The 15,247-nt window shown below is 34.7% G+C and overlaps 1 protein-coding gene across 1 annotated transcript in view; it reads left to right on the top strand.

Moving 5' to 3' along the window:
* Nucleotides 1-8,261: 8,261 nt before the first annotated feature.
* Nucleotides 8,262-15,247, top strand: part of LOC110443545 — a 49,134-nt gene continuing 42,148 nt past the window's right edge. Inside the window, exon 1 of the mRNA XM_021487817.1 lies at nt 8,262-8,315. The gene's annotated coding sequence lies outside the window, so the exon portion shown is untranslated. The remainder of the gene's footprint in view (nt 8,316-15,247) is intronic.

The raw sequence follows: 15,247 nt of genomic DNA, 5'->3' as shown, positions 1-15,247 counted from the left end.
CTCACTCATTGACTCCATAGTGTGGTCACAATCTGCATAATCTTGTGGTTTTCCTTCCAAATATTTGCTAACCTCTGCCAAACACGAACTTTAAATTGTGTGAATACAAACTTTTAATTGTGTGAAGCAAATTCATTTTCACGCTAATTTGTATAAGAATCGCTTGCAAAATCAAAGTATCATGCGAGCAGTTATCAGTACATAATTAAAGACTAATCCGTTCAATTTGTGTGCTTGGAAATAAGAAATATATGTGATCTTCAGTCAGAATTTTGTTAGACCTGACAAGTTCAGGTTAAGCACATGCGTCTGGTTATCTACATGCGTTATTTTCTGTTATTAAACAAGAGTTTTGTTTACATTGCCTTGTTTACTGGCAACAGTGCAGGATTGAAAAATCCGAAATATCATCTTTTCTTGAAAAAAGACTTTTGATATACAAACAAAAAATGGCTTTCATTGGATACTGGTCCTTCTAATCAAAATATGTTAGTGGATGGTTGGATTATAGTAAAGATCAAAAGAAGCTAGGGTTTATATATTGTGTAATAAAATAAGTACATACACCTTTACACCATGTTAGTAGGTAGGGGTAAATCTCACGATAATCGAATCTCTGATAATTATATGCCAATGTTCAGTCTGGCCAATGATCTGTTTTTATGCATGATATATGTAAAATAGGACATTTATAGAATCTGTTTTATTAAATGTTCTTTTGATGATTTTAGTATTAGATTTGATTGGACCCTTTTATTAATACTCGTTTGGTTTGAATGAAATGCTGAAAGTTTAGTGACCTGATCATAGAGTCAATTTTAAGTTTTGTTCTTATTATATGTTTATTGTAATAATGAAAATGCATATTTTTTGTTCATACATTTAGTCCATTGTCATGAATTTTATTGAAGAATTTAAATCAAGGATTGAAATTATGGATTCTTAGCTTTCGTGTGTGTAAGAAAGAGTGAGGTACTTGTGGAAGAGAATGCCTGTTGTTATAAGCTGGTGTGTTGTATTGAAGTAAATATATGTTACACTAAAAAAAAAATGAAAATTTTATTTTTGCATAAATTAAAATATTTGACCTAAATTTGATGATGGTATCACAGCTACTATGGTATATTTTAGTTAGCCCACCAATAACTTTGTATCTTTTTCAAAAAGAAACAATTGATTTGTGGCACAGATATTTACTTTCCTGATGAGCGTTTCGTTTACCAATGTAAATGTATTGTCAATGAAAATTAAAACTTATGAAGAATTTTGATTATTTTTGAAATGTTGAGATGTCCCGGAAAATACATGTATTTATAAAGCGTAATAAAGAGTACTGGAACAGTTCTATTACAATCAGAGGGAACAATTGATATAAAAAATAATGAACAAAGTACCATAATATCCACAGGACCAACTTATGTCTATAACTACATTGTCAAATTCCAAATGTTCTGTTCTCAAAACATACATATTCTTTCGCTTGAGTTCGAGGATGACATACCTAGTACAATGAGTAGACGTAAATCAATATGAGAGACATATCGAACATCACAAGTAGATAACACTTCGTCTACGTACTAAACATCGCGATCTGCTGACGTTTTGTCTCGGTAGATAAAATCACGTTTCTATATAATATGCATAATACTCATGATTGACGGATTGTTCGTCCTTGCACCAAATGTTACGATTTGTTGAAATTTTATATATGTACCAATCATCATGATTGGCTGACATTTTGTTAAAATACTAAATATCTGTTTTGATTGGTTGACGTTTTCTCTAGATACTAATCATCGGTTTTGATTGGCTGAATTTAAATATGATAGTAATCTGTGAAATTGTTGTCAGGTGTGATCTCAGGTTAATATATGCATACCTGTTAGAATGTCACCTGTGTGATTGAACAGGTGACGTGTCATCTATACCTGGGAGGTGAACATTTACGCGACGTCTTCTGTTTAACCCTCACTTAACCCTAGGTAACTTGAGTAGACTCTTCCATCATTTATAATGGATGAGTCCATTATTGTATACAGCAGTGATAGGTAGTTTTGATAATTCTCACTCTTTCAATAAATTATTAAAATATAAATACTACGTATAAAAGTATGTGAATATTGTTAGCAAGTAAATTTTGATGAAATATTATTCTGGCCATAAATGCTTATATTCTGTCTAGAGAGATATTTATGACATACAAACATAAGAATGATATTACAGATGAAATAGGTGTAGTCTGGCTATTTTTATCAAACAAATAGCAGTACAGCGGGAAAATTGCGATTCTAGAGACACTTAATTATCACAGAAAATAAAAATTGTGAAGAATCTTTCTTATAAATGCTTAAAAAAGGAACATCGTTCTTAAGTACAGTGATCAGCCAATGTTTTGCCTGCTATCAGTGTTTTGATAAGATGGTTCCACCGTTGGCGAGACAGTTTCTCGCTGGCTGTATTGACGAGGATTGAGAGTGTATGTTGGTAATATTATGCCTGTGTATGTGTATTGCAATATTATTGTACAGTGTTAAGGTAAATAGAGTATTATTATTACAGATTATTTATTAGAAACTTGCTCTCAAGTTACCTTTGACCCATGTTTTGGTCAAATCACATAATTGATGCATGTTGGCCAAACGTGTTCAAGGTTGATAACTTATTGTACATTGGGTCATGTTGAAAAGGATCTTAAGCTAGCTTTACGATCATTTAAACTTTTATAAGTTTCAGTTTTTTATTTTCTGCTTTTTCATGGATTCTCATAAAACGATAATAGTCCTGGGATATTAAAAAGAATAGACAGGACACAATTTGTATCTGTTTGAGTTAAAACAGGTAATTCATTTAAAAGTAAGTTTATTCAAAATTCTTAAAAAGCTGCTGCACATCGTAAAAGCTCTAATTGGGAAAACTTGGTAATCAATTTGTCAATATCACAGACAGCTTTGTAAGGTATTGCAATACACATTTTAAACCTCAGAAATAGTTTAATTATACAATTGTAATGCCCCTTATAAAACTCAATTCGCTATCCTCAATTCGCTATCCATTTACTGGTTCATTGGATGTTAACATTGTAAGATTGACACATTTAATAAATTCAAACTTTTAAGTGATTAAGTTTGATTTCAGATTCAAATGTATATAATATACATACTAGGTGAACAGTTGTCACAGATAGCAAGGATTGTTGCCATATTAACTAAAGTTATGTGAGGAATATGTTCACAGTAGAAAAGATAGTGTGTTTTTATTGTATTACGTGCCGGTGAAAACGTTATTTTGTGATAAGAGCTGTACAGGTCATTGTGATGGACCTACCACATGTTTTAAAACTGACAGAGAAAAATCAGTCGAATTAATTTTCCAATTTATACAAAGATAATTGTCAGATGAAAAACTTAACCACCAAAACTTATGAAATCGTCAACAATCGTAAGTTGATTTAGTGAAAAATTTGCTGCATTGTATAAAACTCCGATTCAAAAAGTAACAGAATATTTTTTTTAATTCAAATTGTGATATAATTTAAAATGGTAAATCGCAGAAATACAAAAAATATGGATATTTAAATATAAAAAATGACATTTTAATTCATTACTAAATTGCTTGTTCTGGTATCCATTAGCTCTTAATACAGGTAACTCGTTAACTCGTTAATAATTTTGAGGTATTTAAGATAAAATTTCATTTTGAAAATGTCCCTCATATTTGCTTTGAACGAATGGCTTCCGAGATTCACGTTGTCTGTTTATGTTGTAAGGTTAGTTCCCTTGTGCTGTACGCTCTAGCTGCAGGCTAACGGTTTCATTGGCGGAGATATGTATACTAATTTGATTCTTGTTCGCTTTCTGAGGACTTTTGCAATTTGTTACCATTTTGTCCATATGGGGTGCTAGCGTTGTAGGTGTGTGGAGGACCTCTGATTTTCAAGTTATGCATATCATTGTGTACAATCCGATCATTATAAATAAACGAATCATACTCACTCACAATACATTGTCCTTTTCTCTCTTCATACTGCGCATTCACGCACCAAACATTCTCCTCAAATCTGAAATAAAATTTAAGCAGACGAAAAGAGGTTGAGTGCATTGAAAGTCTTTGAAGATGAAGTTAAAAATGTTGTAAATAGAATAGGATCAACGATGTTAAATGGCACAAAGAACTTTTACCAAAACGGAATGAATAATTACATAACTTCACCGCAAATAAGTGACGTACATGTAATTGCGTGCTGTGGAGGTGTTTTCTAGAGTCTTTTACTTTCAACATATTTAATAACATTAAAATAATTTGACAAGGGATTGGGCACAAGTTATTACAACTTATCACAGCCTCCCGTCATACATTTACAATAACATGACAACAATGATAATAGGCATAAACATGAAGTAGATATATATAATATTCACACAGGTAAAAATACACAACTTTAAAAAGCACCGTTCAAAATCTTTTACTGGATTTAAAGAAGTGATGCACATGACACAAAACGTTAGAGTTAAAAGGTCCACCGAAAGCTCTGAACTGCCAAACAAAAGAAGCTCTAAGCTTAAATCTATACCTAAGGCATTCAAATTTTGAAACAAAATACGCCTTTCATTGCTAAGAAGTTGACACCCAAAGAAAAAGTGAAAGGCATTCTCACATGGATGCCCACAGATGCAAAATGGACTTTCGACGTGATTAACTCTGTAAAGGTCAAACTCTAGAGTCACATGTGACACGTCATACATGTATCCTGTGCTATTCATACTAATAGTTCGCCTTAACGTCAGTGTACCCAAAATGAAACATATATATTCTGTAGTATTTTCATTTTGCAATACAAATGAATGGCATATTTTTTTTTTTTCAAAATTCATATAGTTTTAAGTAATTGAAGTTTTAGCTGCCTACATCTTGCAGTTCGGTCATTAATTCAATTGAAAAATTCAAAAATGATATGAAAAAAATCCCCGGGAAACGGTTCAGTGCGACAACGCAATATCATATCACAGTTCTTACCACAGATAATTTCTGTTTAAATTAATATTTCAATGAATAAGTCGTCAGAAAATGTCAAAACTTGCTTGAAATAAAGAAAAACTACTGTTAATGCTGTCAAGTATTTTCATAAACTGAATTATATGATGAGATGTTCCAATTCGGGTACCCGTGGAGCTAAAATGACTCGACGAAATGAGGTCTATGAATAGACACACGTGCTTGTGATACGCAAGAAATACATACTAAAACAAAAGCTAAAGACATCTATTGTTTCATAAAAGTAACGGCATTGTTGGTGTTCCACTTTTCCCATTTTCCACGTCTGTTCATTATTAGTAGACATAGGATGGTCGTGTGGTGCAGTGGATAGCGCATTTGCCTTTCACCAAAGCTTTTCTCCGGGTACTCCGGTTTCCTCCCGCGCTAAGACCCTCCACGCGCTAACATCCGGGCCAACAAGAGTGATTAATATAAGTTGAAATAGCTTGTTTCATGATTGTTGTAAACTAAATAAAGTTTATATTTTATAGTAGACATATATCTTTACCACGCCGCTCTTCCTCCAAAAGCGACTGAGATGCTATTGCCTGCTGCTCATTAGTAGTTATATATCCGGCTTCACATGTTCACATTTTCACATTTTAGCCTGTCAATCAATTGTGTTATACAGTGCAAATACTGCTCTTCAATTTTCATCCAGAGTTTTTTTTTTTTTTTTTTTTTTTTTTTTTTTTGGGGGCTTTTTTTTTTTTTTTTTTTTTTTTTTTCGCTATGCGAGGCTTTCTTGATATTTTCTGATAATTTTCCATGACGCAGTGATGCTGTACGCTGCTTTCATCAGTTATCTGTTAAACTTTTCCCCTTCTTTTGTTTCACATACAGAAATGCGGCGTACTGGTGTTATCAGCAATGTGTCTTTTTCCCACACGTTTCGTTCTGCTTCCATTTATTTGTATTTTAACTTTTCTGCTGCCTTCCGATTTTTTCCTCCACAGAGACACTTGTTACTGAATGTTTTCGTAAATAATTCGCTTTTGTACTGTTCTTTGCTTCACAGAGACAAATTTTACTGGAAGTTTTTATTAGAACATGTAATTCGCTTTTTCCACGGGGTTTCTCTCTAACTGCAGAGAGGCAAATGCCACTGAAGGTTTTCGTTTCCACTTACCTTCGCTCCTCAGAAACAATTACCATTTTCCCTGTTCTTCGTTCCGTAGAAACACATGTTAGGTTTTCGTAATTAATTTGCTTTTTCCCTGTTCTTCTCTCTTACATCACAGAGACAAATGCCACTAAAGGTTTCCGATAGACAATCGCTTTCGCCTTTTTTAGGCTCAACAAAGACATGCTAAAAAAGATTTTCGTAAGTGATTAGCTTTTCTGCTGTTCTTCATGATCACTCTACAGGGACAAATTCCACTGAAGATTTACATAATTAATTTCTACTTTTCTACTAGTCGTCGCTCTTTATAATGACAGATGCTACACACTGCTGTTCTTTAGTACGATACTACAATTTGATATTGTGTTACCGTTGCTCTTTGCTTCTCCTACAGACGGAAATACTTCACACATGTATCCAACAGATTTCCATCCACTTGTCTCTGCTATTACTCAACGACAAGTCAACGTAAATAGCAATGTAGTAAGTACACTGCAATTTATCATAATTGTTTTGTCTTTTCACTTCTCTTCACTCCTCTCCATAAAGAAAAACGCCACACATTACAGTTCGTCAGTTGTTTGCCTTTTCAAGTCCTCCTTTTCCTTCAATGCGCTTCATCGTTAATTTGTTTTCATTCATTTCTCTTCCTTCTCTCTGTCACACAGAGATGCTTCGCAATACTGTTTGTCAAGACTTTCTTTCCCTCTGCTGTTCTTTCTTTCTACGCTGAGGCGGAAACTATTAGTACTAGTATTTATCAATAACTCATATTTTCCTTTGTTTTTCGTACTTTCTCTGCACATATATATGTTACGCACAGCTCTTAATAAGCAATATTGCCCTTTCGGTTGCTGTTCGCTCTTACTCAAGATTGACAGGCGCTACTTGCTGCCGTTCATTAGTAATTTTACTTTCCACTGCTCTATTCAAGATTTGCGTGAAATAAACCAAAAATATTGAAGAAAGAAATTTGAAGAATTAAAGAATAAAGAAAAAAAATACATTATTATCCTACATTTTGTTTAAGTTATAGGTGTTTAACATTCATGGACAATAATTTCGTTATTGTATCAATATCATTTTTTTTAATAAATCGCATTGACTGTATATCTCGTAATTTGTAAATTATTGCAAGACCTTTTCTTTTATGAGAAAGTTACAGGAAGAATTTAAAACAAACAAACTTTTCTGTTATTGACAAGATCTTCCATTTCAATGTGTCGGAAGTCTATCGTCTCTGTCCATTCGTCCAAGATCTTCCATTTCATCGTGTTAGCAGTCTCCCGTCTCTGTCAATTTGTCCGAGATCTACCATTTCATCGTTTCAACAGTCTACTATCTCTGTTCATTCGTCCGAGATCTTCCATTTCATGTTGTTATCTGTCTACCGTCTCTGTCCATTCATCCGAGATCTTCCGTTTTATCAACTCAGCTGTCTCCCGTCTCTGCCAATTCGTCTAAAGTCCTCCATTTCATCGACTTAACAGTCTCCTGTCTCTGTTAATCCGTCCGAGATCTTCTATTTCATCGTGTTAGTTGTCTACCGTCTCTGTCCATTCGTCCGAGATATTCCATTTTATCGACTCAGTAGTCACCCGTCTCTGTCCATTCGTCCAATGTCTTCCATCACATCGTGGTATCAGTCTCTCGTCTCGGTCCTTTCGTCCGTCTGAGATCTTCCATTTCATCGTGTTAACAGCCTCCCGTCTCTGGTCGCTCGTACAAGACCTTCCGATTCATAGTATCAGCAGTCTACCGTTTACTCTATACGCCTGAATGCTTCGTCATTGCCGTTCATGTCATCGCGTCTCTCGTCTGCCCTATTGTCGTGGTCGTGAGAATGTAAACCATATGACGTTATACAGTACAGGACTCCCGACTAAGGAAGTTTTTTTTATACCCCTGTTGGTGATTTTGTTCATTATGGAACCTGTGAATGGTTTGTACGAAACTGTTATCACCCTCATCTTATCGGCCACGATCGCTGTGTTGGAAATATATGTAGTCAGCCAAATGCGCCGACCTGGAACTTGGCAGTGATCGGACGAGCCTTGTACCCCAGTGTCACTCGATCACACCTTCTGCCTATATTTCACAATCAGAAGTCGACGGAGACACGGGGTACCTAATTAGACGGCAGACACTCGGTGGGAAGGTAGGTGCATTTGTACGTGTGTATCATCTTAGATTAAAAGCGGTTCCGTTAATTGATTACAATATCGTAGATGGACATAAGAAAATATTTCAAATGTGGATTTGAACACTCGGATTTTAGCTCTTTCTTCATTCCGTCATTATAGTATATCATCATTGCACATATGCTTGTCCTTATTGAAGTTTTAGTCTTGAAACACTGCATAATATCTGAAGTATTACATACAAGCTCCCGTGTGTTTTAGCTTTATTTCATTTAAATGTTCACGAATGTATCACGATACGCTATGTGATATTTTAGATTGATACATACAAGCTCCTGTGTGTTTGAGCCTTGTTCCAGACTATAGACATCAGTGATTGTAACTGTTACCGGCCACTTACATTTAACGAAGTCCTGTTTTATAAGTGGGTGTCTACTGTCAACACTGACTTTTGGCGAACCTTTTATTTTTGTGACTGTCCATAACACCACTTTTCGCTTCGATCACACACGAGGTCCGCAGTAATGGCATAGGCTACTAATAACATATTTCCCTGATGAGGTATATAACTAATGAGGTATCTTACTGACGATGTATATTACTGATAAGATATCTCACTGATAACATATCTTACTGATGAGATATCTTACTGATGAAGTATCTTACTTAAAAGATAGCTTTATAAGGACAATGAATATCTGTCATGCTATGTAACTGAAAAAAATGTCTTACTGATAATATATCTTACTGGTGATGTATCTTACTACTGACGTATCTTACTGATGACGTAACTTACTGATGAGGTATATTATTGATGAAGTATCGTACTGATGACGTATATTATTGATGAAGTATCTTACTGATGACGGGTGACGAATCTTACTGATGAAATATCTAACTGATGAAGTATCTTACTGATGAAGTATCTTACTGATGACGTATTATTGATGAAGTATCTTACTGGTGAGGTATCTTATTGATGGGGGTATCTTACTGATGACGTATCTTACTAATGAAGTATCTTATAAATGAGGTATCTTACTGATGAGGTATCCTACTGATGAGGTATCTTACTGATGACGTATCCTACTGATGAGGTATCTTACTGATGAAGAATCTTACTGGTGAGGTATCTTATTGATGGGGGTATCTTACTAATGAAGTATCTTATAAATGAGGTATCTTACTGATGAAGAATCTTACTGATGAGGTATCTTATTAATGTGATATCTTACTGATGATGTATCTTACTAATCAGGTATCTTACTGGTGACGTAACTTATTGATGAGGTATCTTACTGATGAGGTATCTTATTGATGGGGGTATCTTACTGATGACGTATCTTACTAATGAAGTATCTTACAAATGAAGTATCTGACTGATGAAGTATCTGACTGATGAGATATATTACTCATGAGGTATCTTGCTAATCAGGTATTTTACTGATGAAGAATCTTACTGATGACGCATCTTACTGATGAAGAATCTTACCGATGAGGTATCTTATTGATGGGATATCTTGATGAAGTATCTTACTGATGAAGGGGGGTATCTAACTGATGACGTATCTTACTAATGATATCTTACAAATGAGGTATCTTACTGATGAGTTATGTTACTGACGAGTAATTTTACTGATGAATTATCGTACTAATGAAGTATTTGACTGATGACGCATCCTACTGATGAGAAATCTTACTGATGACGTATCTTACTGACGAGGTATCTTATTAATGAAGTATCTTATCGATGAAGTATCTTACTTGTGACGTAATGTACTGATATCCTATATATCTCACGACGAAGTATCTTATTAATGATATCATACAGGTATACATGCCTATTTTAGGAATGTTTTAAACAGCTATATCCGTGTTTCTTGTATATGTCTTTGAAATGTAAATGATGGAAATTTTTTTAAGAATGCCTGTCCCATTGTAGGCAAATGAACATATACATGTATTGGGGACTGGGCCAGTATATTACAGTTACCCAGGCGGCTCAGTTATTCACTCCACAACGTATTATTTTCTTTCTGGTATGATTTATCAAAGTTATTATCATGCCAGATTATTATTTTTAAGTTTTTGGCAGTGGTACGGCGATCCTTAATGAATGGATACCAAACAATTAGTCTCGTTCAACCAAATGCTTGATTACTTGTAACGAGACTACCTAACGATAATATCGCGATCCAAACGGTTGGACCGGTCGGACCAGGGTTGTTCGTTTATGAAATAAGGTCGGTTCCAGTAATCTGATGCTGCTTTCAGGCGAGCACTGACAAAGCCTTGAAAGGCCTGCATAAACATTTGCAGGTTCGCCAGGATTTATCCCCGAAAATGTTACATTTGAAAACAGATAAACCGGTTGTTCCGCATAAACGAACAGGCCCTACTAGGTCATTGTACCCGCGTTATATAATTATGTCAAGTCAATGCACCTGTGGTAAAATTCCAGTTTGAGAACACCACTGTATTAATGCAGGAACTGAAATAGGACACTGCTAAATAAGACCTTACGTAGCCTCTTCACGGGTTAATTACAAAATATCTTGTCATAACTCCAAATTTATATAAAAAATGTTATAAAGGTATATTTTTCGTCCAATACAGTAATAGGTGAGTTATTTGACCGAATTTACACAACGATAGAAACATTTAAGCAAGTATGACTTTACTGTTTTGCAGACAACATAGGTTATGTTGTTAAATCCAAATATCAGAACAATATCAAGGACATTTATAAACAAAAAGTAAAGAAACATTTATGTCCAGCGATCATTCCAATTAACATCCAAAATACGTTTTCGAGTTACAAGTTTCATGAAAAAAGGTCACGTGATCTGGCGGTCTCGTAAATGTTCAGGGGGCATGTATACTTTCGGTGTTAAAGTATATCAGTAGCAAACCAACTTCGTCGAAGTAAAACATTGGTCAAATTTGACGAAAATGGCTGAAATTTCATATTCTGGAAGAAAGGGATTTGTGCTGACTGGTACCCAGTTTTTACCCGTTTTGTACATGCATCGTCAATGAAAGGGTCACGAATCTTAGACACTTAAACAATTGATGCAAACGTATGCATTGTGTTATTTGAAGTGGACTGTCAAGCGTTGTGCTGACAAATACAAAACCGCTGTTTAACTAAACAAAGTCACCAGTATAGTCTCGTTCAACCAGAATCTTGTTGTCTGCGCAAGTTACGCCGAACAGAAAATCACAAGTGATCAAGCATCTGGTTGAACGAGACTAAGTCACCAGAAGAGTTGGTAGGGATGAACGAAACATCAATTGAGTTGATTCATAAATGTAATCAAAGTAACAAAATCATGCAATTTAATGTTCAACTTTCATCTTTAGTTCGATTTGTGGACATACAAAATGTCCGAAAATCAAATATTTAACAAGTTGCCAATAGCTATTTCATACAACGCTCCCATAACAGGTGCAAACTTATTTAAACGGTAAAGATGTTGGTTGTAAAGAGAAAATGTCAACAGTCTCTCTATTAAGTGTCAAACATATGTAGTTGTCTTATGTCGTTGATCAAAGCGTTACCATTTTGTGTTCTTGTTTGAAGCCACGAAAACATCAGTGCGAAAGCAACACAAACTGAAATAAATCCAAATTCAGAAAAGAAATCGATTGGATCGCGGTTGTAGACATTTTGAATACATATTTAAGATAAAATAAATCAGAACTATGTACACGATGGATTTTCTTTGGTAAATATATGTTAATATCTCATTTTGAGTAGCTATTCATATGTTTATTCAAACTCCAATATGGCCGGTATATCAATATAGATGTTAGCGGCATCCATTTATTGTACGGGTTTTAAAGAACCTTTTGACGGGGGGTGAATCCTTAATAACTCGGCCGTGTTTGCTAGGCACTCTTGTTGTTTAAACAACGTCGTTTAAAGCTACTTGTGATGTTGAATCAAGGTACAAACACTTTATTAAATGGATATTTAGCCAAAGTAGCTACAAGTTTGCTTTCCAAATGTCTATAATGACATTTGCGATAGCGGAGACATGGATCACTACTAAGTATCCGAATTTAGGTCAAGGAATATTCCCTTACTTTAAAAGAAACAATTTTAAGCATAAAAACATTGCCCCTTAACATTAGAAGCGTTGTCAAAATAGTAATGAACACAAGTAAAACCCAAGGGACGTCAGGCGAACCAATACTAGTGTAAATATATGGCCAATTGGGCTTCTCGTACGTATTAACGTTTTGAGTGTGAACGCTTTTATTTGTTTTTGCTGTTTAAATAATGTCTACTGTCTGAAGAATTTAAACACAAGGGAGATAATCAGTGACGTATACATGTCCCCCGATGCGTTCCTCATATCCATTCTGTTGAAATTATACCTCTTACATAAATCTACATAAGCAATGGTTATTAGTTATTTAACAATATATCTTTAAAATATAATATAAATATCTCTATAGGAAATGCAGATATCTTTCATTGCAACAGATATATCTCTAAAACAAATCACAGTAATCATATTTTTTAATCGACCTGACAGGTTGGGTTGAGAACTATCTCCATTAAAGATATCTCTATTTCATATATATATACATATCCTAAACTTAATTCAGGACATCTCATATAATTTTGTTATATAGGTCTCTTTCATTCAAATAAAGATATCTATAAGGTGATATAAATATACTTAGATAAAAATATCTATAATAAGAGATATTTAAGTTAAATGAAATAGAGACATCTGTAACTTAAGGTAAGATATCTCTAATTGTATAAAATATATCTTTAAATGTATTAAAAATAGGGATATCTCATATAATTGGGATTATATCAGATTATCTCTATTGTTTATGATATATCTATATTTCATTTATAAGGAGATCTTTTGTTTACCTTCTTTTGTTATAAAATGTAAAGTTGGCTTGCCAAATGTTGCAGTGTGTCACAAATACACTCCTACTGCACCGAATTACTTGTTAATGAGTTTTCGACAAATTTTATCATATTTGATTGCAATTATAATATTACATATCCTTTATTCATTCTACATCAATTATAAACGTTATATCAATCATCTTGTTGTCCCGAGTGAAAAGCACAAGGGGCCTTAATGTTGGAGAAGCCAGAGTACCCGGAGAAAACCCACGAGGTCGGGCTATGCCTTTTCATGTCTGATCGGGGAATCGAACCACGGCCGTCTAGATGAAAGGCGAGTGCGCCTTCTAAAACACCACCAAGTCATCGAACGATAGGTTAAATGCATTTCAAAAGTGTTACCATCCACCAGATAAAAACATAATTTTTATCTAAAGAGAGAGAGAGAGAGAGAGAGAGAGAGAAAAAGAAATACAATTGAAATTTTGACTTATGCTTGATAAACGAGCTGTTTATTTTTAAGACATCTTATTAATTGTTACACCACAAGAAAGAACCATCGTAACAGTCACAAAAAGCTACTTTTTATTTTAAATATTTCTTTTATCCATCTCAGCTTTTCTGACTCATAACGGCAAGAGTTGTTCGTGTTACCTTGACTGTTAATGACAGTTTCATATACATTGAATTTAAACGTTCCCTTTAAATGGCCAAGAACTGACAAAAAACAGTCTACCTAAAAGTCCTTTTAATATGGCCCGATTAATCTTTTACCATGCCGTCCCTTTAACTGGCCCATACTGATTGACAAGGAAACATGTCGATTCTCCCTAAACTGCCCTTTAAATCAACTATTCGTTATTCTTAGTGTATACACCAGCCCAAACGTTTCAAATATCTAGTAGGTATTCAATATAACATTTGTAGTCACTATGTGATCCCATTCACGCGAGGAAATCGGCTGGAATAAAACTCCACACAAACCTTACTTAATCATTATTTACGGCTTGGTTGACAAATTTGGTCATTATTATTGTCCTGAGTTGTCGAACCTTGATATCACGTGACTGAGATCAATCACATTTTATCTCTTTAAAGGCAGGTTTCCTATAATTTTCGACAGTTATAATATATTAAACGGTATGGTTCTTTCCTCCAGTAACACGGAAATTCTTATTTTATTTTCAAAATAACAGCCATGACCGTGAAGAACATTTCTAAAGATAACTGATAAAATAATAATAATAAAAAAAAATAGTCTCATACGACGTTTTGGCACATTATACACGGTAGGTAACTTCATTTAGTTTAACCTCTATGCTATCACCCAATCGGGAACCGTCGGCACTTTCCGTAAGCGAGAAATACTGTATTTTTCGTTTACGGAAAGTGCCGGCGGTTCTCGATTGTGCTATCACTTTCCATGCAATTTATGTGACTCATTCAATTGACAGGAAATTTGAAAGGTAAGGTAATTCACGTGTATATTGACTGTGCGTGTTGAGGCAAGGTTAAAACTAGAACCCTTGGATTTGAAAGTACATCCGTTCTATAAACACACAAAGAAACAATCTGCCGCTGGTTAACTAACAGCACACCGGGATGGGACATTGACGTGTTCAAAACACAATTGAATCAGTCCACAATATCGTATGGTATATATCCGTTTCCTTATCATGTTTATTTGCGATTTTTTTTACAGTTCTAAACACTGTGAAACCAAGGATCCTTCTCCCTTGGTAAGGAAAAAAACTGTTGAATTTCATTGTTATTTTTCGCCCCTACAGTCAATTTCGCCTTGGCTTTAACTGTAGCCCGATTGTCTAGCTAGTGTCTGGCTAGTGTCTGGCACATTAGCATTTTATTTTTCATTCAGATCTTATTTAAGTCATTCCCACAATACCAACATCCTTTAGGCCAATATATATGTGACTACGAAAAGTAATTCAGACTGCGCCCCTTCAGGTCAGGGATCGGGAAAAGAATAAACCTAATGTTACCCACTACATGTATCGTAAGAGGCGGCTAATGTGGGAACCCCCCGTCCCCCTGGTAATGTGCCCCCCCCCC

This window comes from Mizuhopecten yessoensis, unplaced genomic scaffold (genome assembly GCF_002113885.1).
Source record: "Mizuhopecten yessoensis strain PY_sf001 unplaced genomic scaffold, ASM211388v2 scaffold716351, whole genome shotgun sequence".
In the NCBI taxonomy this organism is placed as follows: domain Eukaryota; kingdom Metazoa; phylum Mollusca; class Bivalvia; order Pectinida; family Pectinidae; genus Mizuhopecten; species Mizuhopecten yessoensis.
The sequence above is the reverse complement of the archived record's forward strand: the minus strand, read 5'-3'. Positions and strand labels throughout refer to the sequence as shown.